The following is a 12,806-nucleotide window of genomic DNA, read 5'->3' on the forward strand; positions in this document are numbered from 1 at the left end:
TTCGGAAATTAAATCGACTAGCCTGAGTTTCAGCCATAGTAAGAATTCCGTTCTGGGTTTTTTCAACCAATCTATATTTAGCTACTACGAGACATTAGGATGACAAAAAATGTATTGGATTTACAGATACTCATATTTTAATCAAGAAAATGTAAGTATATTATAATTTTAATAATTATAAAAGGTTATATTGGCTGATATACGATTCACATAATTTTGGTACTTTCCTTTCAGACCCGGAAGCATTTAACTCAATGCTTCCGGGAAATCGCTGTCTATTATCATTTCATTCAGATAAACGTAAACAAAGACGTGCATGCATAATAAACAAACAAATATATCCATTGCTTTTAATGGAAAAATGTAGCGGGTTCTACTCGTAGACTATTTATCAAAATTATCAACATCCAATAGCCGATGATTAAAGTTACAGTCTCTGGCTACCATATTATAACATGATGTACAAATATGAAATACAAGCTTAAATGCACTTTAAAAAAACTTGTGTGTGTTCGCTATCAACGGACATCGTGAAAAGTATACACTCGATTTGTCGCCTGTGCCGCCATTGCTTGGCAAAGCACAAACGACAGCCTATTGTCAGTTTTAGTTAATTCGTACGTTTGCGGAAATCTTGCGCTGTACGAAGAACATTCTGTTGAGGATATGGTACTAGAATCTTTCGTTAAAACCGGTTTGATCTTGCAAATGTGTTATCGACAATCGTACCTTCCTATTTCAGAATTAATATTTTATAAAGTGTTAATAGAACTTTCAAAGTTTAGTTTGTATAACACATTGAGCATGTATATTGTTTATATATATATATAACATATACTAAAGCAGACATTGGACGTTTTCACTTCTTAATTTTACGAGTGTTATAATCAACACATTCAAATAAATATTATTTCGTATTGAAAGGGTAAAGTTAGTTAGTTTTGTTTAACGACATTAATGTTAGAGCATATTGATTTATTAATCATCGGTTATTGGATGTCAAACATTTGGTAATTTTGACATAAAATCTTAGAGAGGAAACGTGTATATGTGAAGGGGAGGGTATTGGGGGTCGAAACACTTACCTGCCCAACCTAAACAAAATTGAAATATATTTTCTGGGAGAGCATGACACCATATAAACTTCTGTAACAGTCTGTAACCCCCAACCCCGCTAAAATCCCTGCACACGCGCGTTGGAAAGCCGCTAAATGTTTTTGTTTTGTTTAGCAAGGAATCGTTTATATGCACCATCCCACAGACAGGATATCACATGCCATGGCATTTTATATACCAGTCATGGCGCACTGGCTGGAACAAACCCGCTGATGAGGATCGATCCTAGACCGACCGTGCAATGAACCCCCCACACCTCTTTAGGTCTAAGTAATGAATAGAAATAACATATAGTCTTGATATAGCGTTACATAATTATTTTGATACCTCTTACATGTAACGCGTATGCCAACCAATGGCCACTGTCAAAATTTCTAGGCAAATCCCCCACCGACCCCTGGAAAGATGTACCATACCTCTATGGATATAAATATGTTTCGGAGATATGAGACGGCCACTCAATCAAGACAGTTAAATTTGTTCAAAATCACGTGAGAAGCTCAGCGCTTGCGCAAATCACGTAAAGTCCCAGTTCTACTGGTGCCCTGCTAAATGAAGAAAAACAAAGCTGAACATTGCGTTGTAGTTGACCTAGATAATGTGGATAAGCGGGCATTGCCAAACTATAGCGATGTGGTGAAAATTATATGTACCAAATAGAACTGGATCATCCATTCTAAATGCTTGAATAATAAAAATATTCCAGGGAATGCAGCTTTGCACAGTGTGTGTGTGTGTGTGTGTGTGTGTGTGTGTGTGTGTGTAGCGTTGGCAGACTTATATACATTTAGAAAGCACATCTCTAACCGTCAAAATGCTTAACATTCATGATGGTAATATATGTGTTTTGCTATTCATACTTAGTCTGTGCAGATGGATATTGGGGTGAGTCTTGCAAGAGATGTGGACATTGTAAAGGATCTTCCTGTAATAAACAGAATGTACGTTGTACATGTATTTATTACCTTTTAGATAAATTTCATCCATTTTGATTGGTCAATACCCAATGCATACCACACGTACACTGTCTCATTTGCGGGAAAATACAGAATTTGTGGGTGTACGAAATGTCACGTGACTTGCTCGACTGGTTGTACGAAAATACAAACTGCTGACGAGACCGACAACATTTTATCCAAAACGCCTTACTGATTAAATTTGTTAAAAGACTTGAATTCATTATGAATGGGAATACCACAATTTGGCCAAACAAATATGCTAGATTGTAGTTTTTCTTTCTTTCTTGTTGTTTAGGGAGATGGGTGTATTTTATTGTTGCTTGCGTTGGGTGAGTTTTGTTCGGTGTTTAATTTTTCATTTTTATATTCCATTTTATACTACATAAAATTATGACGGTAGTTGACATTAACATATTTTTTCTTACAGTATGTACAGATGGCTTTTGGGGTGACTATTGCACTAAGCTATGTCGTAACTGTAAAGAATCTCAATGTGACAAAGGTACTGGAAGTTGCACGTGCAAGTCTGAATGGGCTCCGCCAGATTGTACAAGTTGGTATTCATTATTGATGTGTGTGTGCGTGTGTGTGTGTGTGTGTGTGTGTGTGTGTATGTGTGTGTGTGAGAGAGAGAGAGAGAGAGAGATATAGAGAGAGAGAGAGAGAGAGAGTAGTGTTGGCTAAGCACATCTCTAACCGTCAAAATTCTTAACATTAATTATTTTTATAGAAATGTTTTGCTTTTAATACTTAGTCTCTGCAGATGGATACTGGGGTCAATCTTGCAAGAGATGTGGACACTGTAAAGGGACTTCTTGTAATAAACAGACTGGTAATTGTCAGTGTCTTACACTATCTGCTCCACCGACATGTACATGCATGTATTGGCTACACATATAATAACATGCTTCATAATCAGTATATATACGTATTGGAGACGACTTACCAATATGAAATTATGTAACTGACCTTTTAATAAAATTATGAAGAAAAAAACCCCCTGGAAATTGTATGTGTTAGACTGCTTGGGCTTCAATTATAAATGCAGGTAGCTTTTCATTACTGATATAGTGTACATGTATAATGAAACACGCAACATCTACTTTGAGAGTAATCTAGTATGAGAATGCGCTAACATACATCTGGTAATGTTTTGTAAGAGGAACATCAGAAAGCCTGAATATTGTTCATTGCAGAACTCTAAACATGCCTCGGTAATCTCAATACTTGGGGGGGGGGGGGGGGGGGGGGATGATCTCCCTCCCATCCCCTTTTGACGTATGTACTAGATACTGGTATGTGTGTGTGAGTGAGTGTGCGTGCGCGTGTGCATGTGCATGTGTGTTTGTGTCATATTTGCGTGCGCAAGTGAGTGATTATGTGCGATTGCGTCTGTCCATGCCCGTTTGTTTGCGTTTGTATATTTTTGTATGCATACGTGTTTGCTTGTGATTATCCCCACCGGTCGGCCCGTTTGGCTATATCTCAATACAGCAGTGCACCACGACTGGTATACCAAACACCATGGTATGTGCTATCCTAACTGTGGGGTGGTACATAGAACATATTCATTGCTTCCAATGGAAAAATATAGTGGGTTTACCCTTGTAGAATATTTGTCAAAATGACCAACATCCAATAACCGATGATTAAAAAATCAATGTGTTCTAGTGTTTGTGATAATGTGTATGTGATTTAGAGACAGAGACAGACAGAGACAGACAGACATAGAGAGAGAGAGAGAGAGAGAGAGAGAGAGAGAGAGAGAGAGAGAGAGAGAGTGAGAGAGAGTGTGTGTGTGTGTGTGTGTGTGTGTGTGTGTGTGTGTGTGTTCGTGTGTGTGTGAGAGAGATAGTGTGTAGCGTTGGCTGACTTTTATACATTTAGAAAGCACATCTCTAACCGTCAAAATACTAAACATTAATGATTGTAATAAATGTGTTTTGCTTTACATACTTAGAATGTGCAGATGGATATTACGGTCAGTCCTGCATTAAATGTGGAAATTGTACAGAGTTTTCCTGTAATATATGGAGTGGACATTGTTCATGTATGTATTGGTTACTAATATAATAACACGCTTCATAGTCAGCATATACACGTATTGCAGACGATTTACCAATATCAAGTCATGTAACTGACCTTTTACTAAAACTCATTGTGAGTTAATCACTTCTTGAATTAACTACTGAAAGCATTGCTTTAAGTTCCCGGTGTTTGTTTGTGTGTTTGTTTTGTTTTTTCTTTCTTTTTCTTTGGGTGGTTGAGGGTATTTTATTGTTGCTTGTGTGAGTTTTGTTCGGTGTTTAAGTTTTCATTTTTATATTCCAGTTTAACCTACATAAAATGATGATGGTAGTTGACATTTATAAAAAATATTGTTACAGCATGTTTAGATGGCTTTTGGGGTGACTATTGCAAGTTGAAATGTGGTAACTGTAAAGGATCTAAATGCGACAAAAATACTGGAAGTTGCTGGTGCAAGTCTGGATGGGCTCCGCCAAAATGTACAGGTTGGTATTCGTTATTGATGCATTGTACAGTACTATATAATGAATACCCAACACACATAAATTTTGAGATACCGCATTAGCATCAGATTGAAATATTCTCACATTTGATTTTAAGACAGTTATGAATAACAAAAAAAGACAGATGCTATTCATTACATATTCTGAATCATATATACATGGTTATTATATAACCGGCCTCGGTGGCGTAGTGGTTAGGCCATCGGTCAACAGGCTGGTAGGTCCTGGGTTCGGATCCTAGTCGAGGCATGGAATTTTTAATCCAGATACCGACTCTAAACCTTGAGTGAGTGCTCCGCAAGGCTCAATGGGTAGGTGTAAACCAATTGCACCGACCAGTGATCCATAACTGGTTCAACAAAGGGCATGGTTTGTGCTATCCTGCCTGTGGGAAGCACAAATAAAAGTTTCCTTGGTGCTAATCGGAAAGAGTAGGCTATGAAGTGGCGACAGCAGGTTTCCTCTCAAAATCTGTGTGTTCCTTAACCATATGTCTGACGCCATATAACGTAAATAAAATGTGTTTCTTGGTAATTATATACAATAGAAATCATAGCATATATTATGTGGTAAACAAATACGAGTGTATTAACATAATGAATCTAATTTTTTATCACGTTTACCATGTGTACACGTAGTTATATACCAATGTTATCGCGAACGGCTAAATATTACTACAATTATATCAACACAATATTATGTAAATTTGTATTTATTATCTATATGCCAAAACCGTTTATCGTGATGAAAATCGTCGTCTGCACTTATATTTGGGATATAATTTCCATTTTCTACATCAACATTTTTTTATTCATAGCAAATATAAAATTATTTTATGTAGATACCAACCTGAAAAGATATGGTTGTTTTACTATGAGACTGGAAACTGTGTCAAATTAAAACTAACATTGTGACACAACACTATTTAATAAACCCAAATGACGTTGCAAAAATCATATATTTTACAATTGGTATAATTTCATTAATGATTACTCCCCCAAAAAACCCCGAAAAACAACAACAAACAAAACAACAACAGCAAAAACAAACAAATAATAAAAAACCCCCAGAAAAACTCCCACACAAATAAAACAAAACAAACAAAAACAGAGAAAAATACCTGAATAAAACCTGTGAAGAATAACACACACACACACACACACACACACACACACATAACACACACACACACACACACACACACAGACACACACACACACCAAGAAAAAAAGAAAAAAGAAAAAAAAAAACTATGAAAAAACCAAACCAAACAAACAAAACAAACCCCACATATGACCATGCAATGTTTTCTCTTCTAGCACGTATTCCAACCACGCCATCTACGACCGCGAAGCCAGGTATGTTTATATTAATTTGTAATTACCCAGGATAAAAATCAGTAGAGAGTCTTGTTTCGTTCAGACTTTTGGTGGGCACAAAATTTGGCACGAAAGAGTTTGTCGTTCGTCTGTCGGTTATGCAAAACCAATATCAACATAAACGACCGATCGTTCGTGCAAAAGCTGTAATTGTTTGTAAAAATGTTTTTTATAAATACGTGTTTCCTAATCATGTCATTGTTTTTGGAAGAAAATAATAAGATAACAGGTTTACATTGTTTGTATGAGAAAGATGCAAAGTAATCTGTTTGAAATTAGCATCACAGTCAATAGAAGTCTCGAAAAAGTTTAGTAACATAGCTGCAACGTTCCCTTTGGTCATTTCGCTATGTGCACAAAATCATATACTGTTAGGAAATTAAATGGACTGGCCTGAGTTTCAGATATTGTAAGAGTTCCGTTCTGGGTTTTTTTTAACCAATCTATATTTAGCTACTACGAGACATTAGGATGACAAGAAATGTATTGGATTTACAGATAGTCATATTCTAATCAAGAAAATGTAAGTAAATTATAATTTTAATAATTATAAAAGGTTATATTGGCTGATATACGATTTACATAATTTTGGTAGTTTCCTTTCAGACCCGGAAGCATTTAACTCAATGCTTCCGGGAAATCGCTGTCTATTATCATTTCATTCAGATTATTGTTTGGCACCAACAAGGAATCCTCTGTAAAAGAACCGATGGGGTAGTGTGTTGTAATGTAAATGGCAGCTTTCAAGTTGGTACTAGCATAGCATTTTAATTATTATTTTTAATTTATGACAGGACATTTGATGGTGAAAAGCTACAAAAATTGTTCATATTGCGTTTTCGTTTGATTACCGTAACCCATTAAAATTTGCATTTGTATCTACTACTGTAGTAAATCGTTCATGTAAACATCAAAACTACACGAACGACATAGCGGTTGTCTCGAAAATTCAAATTCTATGCACTGATTATGTCATGGTTAAACCAAGTGTGTCACAATAATCCTCCGTTTCAATGAATATATTCTCATTACTGTTTATCCTCCCCCCAAAACCCCCCAAAACAACTCCCCCCACCAAAAAACCCAAAAAAAACACAAACCCAAACCCAACAGAAAACAAGAAAAAACCCCAGACAAAACAAACAAAACAAAAGAAAAAGAGACAAAAGAATCAAAGAAAAGCATACAACAACAAAAGCCCCACCATGCAATGTTCTCTAACTATGCATTGAAAATGGCACCCCCAGAAAGAAAATAGGTTCAGTTTAGGATTAGGGTTAAGAAAATATACAGTAATGATAACAGTCATTAATGTTGTCAAAAGGTTAACTTAAAATAATAAAACCTGTAATCAAATTTGTGTATGGCGCCATACTCGTTTTACCCTCTGTTAGACACCTTGAGTTACATGTATAGGCTTTTGGTAGTTGTCTGCACGTGATGTTGCATCCTAGATAGTATGGAATCAGAGTTTCTGCCAGAGGGAACGGAGTGTAAAAGTTTTAATTACGTACCCTAAAAGTTTGGAAATTAATGGATATATTTTTATACATTTTAGAAAGATTATAGTAAACTAACTACTTTAAAAAAAAATTGAAATGCAATGTCGAATTAAAAAAACCCCAAAATGAGTCTGATGAAATATCAAAATGATGATGTCCCAATGTCCCGTCGTGGATATTAATTTTGACTACTGCTAGTAGTTTGTTTTGTTTAATGACACCACTGGAGCACATTAAGTAATTGATCATCGGTTATTGGATGTCAAACATTTGGTAATTATGACACAGTCATTAGAGGAAACATGCTACATTTTTCCTAATGCAGCAAGGGGTCTTTTATATACATTTTCAGACAGACAGGAAAGCATATACTACTAATTGTGGTGCACTGGTTTGAACGAAAAAAAACCCCAGACAGTTGAATGGATCCTCCGATGACATTTATATATTTTTTCTTACAGCATGTCCAGATGGCTTTTGGGGTCAGTCTTGCACTCAGAGATGTGGTAAGTGTAAGGGATCTAAATGTGACAAAGGTACTGGAAGTTGCAGGTGCAAGTCTGGATGGGCTCCGCCAAAATGTACAGGTTGGTATTCGTTATTGGTGTGTGTGTGTGTGTATTTGTGTGTGTGTGTGTGTGTGTGAGAGAGAGAGAGAGAGAGAGAGAGAGAGAGAGAGAGAGAGAGAGAGAGAGAGAGAGAGAGAGTGTGTGTGTGTGTGTGTGTGTGTATAGCGTTGGCTGATTTTTATACGTTTAGAAAGCACATCTCTAACCGTCAAAATTCTTAACATTAATTATTTTAATAGAAGTGTTTTGCTTTTCATACTTAGTCTCTGCAGATGGATAATGGGTTCAGTCTTGCAAGAGATGTGGACATTGTAAAGGGACTTCTTGTAATAAACAGACTGGAAAGTGTCAGTTTCTTACACGATGGGCTCCACCGACATGTACATGCATGTATTGGCTACAAATATAATAACATGCTTCATAATCATATAATCATATGCACGTATTGGAGACGACTTATCAATATGAAATTATGTAACTTACCATTTAATAAAAGTATGAAAAAACCTGGAAGTTGTATGTGTTAGACTGCTTGGGCTCCAATTATATGTGCAGGTAGCATTTCATTACTGATATAGTGTAAATGTATAATGAAACACGCAACACCTACTTTAAGAGTATTCTAGTATGAGAATGCGCTAACATACATCTGGTAACGTTTGGTAAGAACACCAGAAAGCCTGAATATCGTTCATCGCACACTACTAAGCATGCCTCGATAATCTCAATACTTGGAGGGCAATGATCTCCCTCCCATCCCTGATTTGACGTATGTACTAGATACTGGTGTGTGTATGTGTGTGTGTGTGTGTGTGTGTGTGTGTGTGTGTGTGTGTGTGTGTGTGTGATATTGGGGTGAGTCTTGCAACAGATGTGGACATTATAAAGGGTCTTCCTGTAATAAACAGAATGGACGTTGTACATGTATGTATATGTTACTAATATAATAATATTATGCTTAATAGTGAGAATATACACGTATTGCAGACTTTTTACCAATATCAAATCATGTAACCGACCTTTTACTGAAACACATTGTGAGTTAATCACTTCTTGAATAAACCACTGACAGCATTGTTTTAAGTTTCCAGTTGTATATTTCTGTGTGAGCTTTTTTCCTTTCTTTGTTATTTTTAGGGGGTTTGGGGAGGGCGGGAGGGGTATTTTATTGTTGCTTTTGTTGGGTGAGTTGTTTGGGGTTTAATGTTTCATTTTTATATTCCATTTTATTCTACACAAAATGATGATGGTCGTTAACATTTATAATTTTTGTTTTATTACAGCATGTGTAGATGGCTTTTGGGGTCAGTCTTGCTCTAGCAAATGTGGTAACTGTAAAGGATCTAAATGTGACAAAGGTACTGGAAGATGCACGTGCAAGTCTGGATGGGCTCCGCCAAAATGTACAGGTTGGTATTCGTTATTGGTGCATTGTACAGTACTATATAATGTATACCCAACACACATTAATTTTGAGATACCGCATTAGCATCAGATTGAAGTATTCTCAAGTTTGATCTTAAGACATTTATGAATAAGAAAAAAAGTTGCTATTCATCACATATTCTGAATAATATATACATGATTATTATATACTATACAAATCATAGCATGTATTACGTGGTAAACAAATACGTGGATATTAACATACTGAATTGAATCTCTTATCACGTTTACCATTTTTACACGTAGTTATATACCAGTGTTATCATCAACTGCTAAATATTACTACAATTATACCAACACAATATTATGTAAATTTTTATTGATGATCTGTATGCCATAACCCTTATCGTGATGAAAATCGTTATATGCACTTATATTTGAGAGATAATTTCCCTTCTATATTACAATTTTTGATCCATAGCAAATGTTTCTGTGTAGATATCAACCTAAAATGATATGAGACTGCAAAATGTGTCAAATTAAAGCTGAAATTGTATGACAACTATTTAATAAACCCGAATGACGTCATTAAGTATCACAGAAATCATGTTTTACAATTCATATATTTTCTTTAATGTTTATCCCCCCCCCCCACCAAAAAAAAAAGAAGAAGAAGAAAAACACAAAAAACTCCTGAAACAAAACCCCCAACAGTAACTCACACACACACGTGCGCGCGCGCACGTATACACACACACACACACACACACACACACACACGTATACACACACGAAGGCAAAAGGAAAGTATGAAAAACAATAACAAACAAACCCCACATCTGACCATGCAATGTTGTGTGTTCTAGCATCTAGTCCAACCACGGGATCGTACATAGAAGATATACATTGTTTGTAATGGAAAAATGTAGCGGAATCCACTCGTAGACTTATTTATCAAAATTACCAAGATCCAATAGCAGATGATTAAAAATCAATTGGTTCTAGTGGTGTCTTTAACAAAACAAACCTTAACTTTGTGATTATTGCGTATGTGAGAGAGAGAGAGAGAGAGAGAGAGAGAGAGAGAGAGAGAGAGAGAGAGAGAGAGAGAGAGAGAGAGAGAGAGAGAGAGAGTAGAGAGTATGTGCGTGTAGCGTTCACTGACTTTTAGACGTTTAGAAAGCACATCTCTAACCGTCAACATTCTTAACATTAATTATTTTAATACAAGTGTTTTCCTTTTAATACTTTGTCTCTGCAGATGGATAATGGGTTCAGTCTTGCAAGAGATGTGGTCATTGTAAAGGGTCTTCTTGTAATAAGCAGAATGGAAATTGTCAGTTTCTTACACGATGGGCTCCACCGACATGTACATGCATGTATTGGCTACAAATATAATAACATGCTTCATAATCAGTATATAGACGTATTGGAGAGGACTTATCAATATGACATTATGTAACTGACCTTTTAATAAAACTATGAAAGAAAAAATGGAAGTTGTATGTGTTAGAGGGTGTATACTACCAAATCAAATCCCGTATACGATAATAGTAACATATGTGGCTAAAACTCCTACCTGCAACGTATCAACCGACATAAACGCCACGGATATAAATACTACCACCCCTTACACTTAAAGTGAATCAGAAAAAAATGGGGGTCAAGCTGCTCGTTTCTGAGATAACGGGTACCGTCTATGACTACCCTAGTTTCGCACAAAATTCGAGTACTTTTTTTTACAGGTACCCCATTTTTTTTACCCAGATGAAACTATTATTTCTTACAACCAACACACTCACATTTATAACCAATCACAGGACTTGTGGTGTTCACTTCTCTATCAAAAGTTGGGTGCACCTCGAACTCTGACGCAGCCTGACGTTATTTGGTTTAGTACTACCTAGACTGCTTGGGCTCCAATTATATATGCAGTTAGCTTTCCATTACTGATATAGTGTACATGTATAATGAAACACGCAACACCTACTTTAAGAGTATTCTAGTGTGAGAATGCGCTAACATACATCTGGTAATGTTTTGTAAAACGAACACCAGAAAGCCTGAATATCGTTCATCGAAGACCTCTAAACATGCCCCGGTAATCTCAATACTTGGAGAGCAATGATCTCCCTCCCATTCCCGATTTGACGTATGTACTAGATACTGGTGTGTGTGTGTGTGGGGGGGGGGGGGTAAGTATGTGTATGTGTGTGTGTGTGTGTGAGTGTGTGAGAGTGAGTGAGAGAGAGAGAGAGAGAGAGAGAGAGAGAGAGAGAGAGATTGGGGTGAGTCTTGCAAAAGATATTGACATTGTAAAGGGTCTTCCTGTAATAAACAGAATGGACATTGTAGATGTATGTATTGGTTACTAATATAATAACACGCTTCATAGTCAGAATATCAACGTATTGTAGACGATTTACAAATATCAAATCACGTAATTGACGTTTTGCTAAAACTGAGTTAATCACGTCTTGAATATTGTTGCTTGTGTTGGGTGAGTTGTTTGGGGTTTAATGTTTCATTTTTATATTCCATTTTATCGTACACAAAATGATGATGGTAGTTAACATTTATAATTTTTGTTTTATTACAGCATGTGCAGATGGCTTTTGGGGTCAGTCTTGCTCTAGCAAATGTGGTAACTGTAAAGGATCTAAATGTAACAAAGCTACTGGAAGATGCACGTGCAAGTCTGGATGGGCTCCGCCAAAATGTACAGGTTGGTATTCGTTATTGGTGCATTGTACAGTACTATATAATGTATACCCAACAGACATTAATTTTGAGATACTGCATTAGCATCAGATTGAAGTATTCTCACGTTTGATCTTAAGACATTTCTGAATAAGAAAAAAGATGCTATTCATCACATTTTCTGAATCATATATACATGGTTATTATATACTATACAAATCGTAGCATGTATTACGTGGTAAACAAATATGTGTGTATTAACATACTGAATAGTTACCATTTGTAGACGTAGTTATATACCAATGTTATCATCAACTGCTAAATATTACTACAATTATACCAACACAATATTATGTTAATTTTTATTTATGATATGTATGCCAAAACCGTTATGGTGATGAAAATCGTTGTCTGCACTTATATTTGAGATAAAATTTCCCTTCTATATTACAGTTTTTGATCCATAGCAAATATCCAATTTTTCTATGTGGATACCAACCTAAAACGATACGGTTGTGTTACTATGAGACGGCAAAATGTGTCAAATTAAAGCTGACATTGTGACACAACTATTTAATAAACCCTATTGACGTCATTAAGTGTCACACAGATCATGTTTTACAATTCATATATTTTCTTTAATGTTTATCCCCCCCCCCCGCAA

This window comes from Gigantopelta aegis, chromosome 12 (assembly GCF_016097555.1).
Source record: "Gigantopelta aegis isolate Gae_Host chromosome 12, Gae_host_genome, whole genome shotgun sequence".
Lineage (NCBI taxonomy): Eukaryota > Metazoa > Mollusca > Gastropoda > Neomphalida > Peltospiridae > Gigantopelta > Gigantopelta aegis.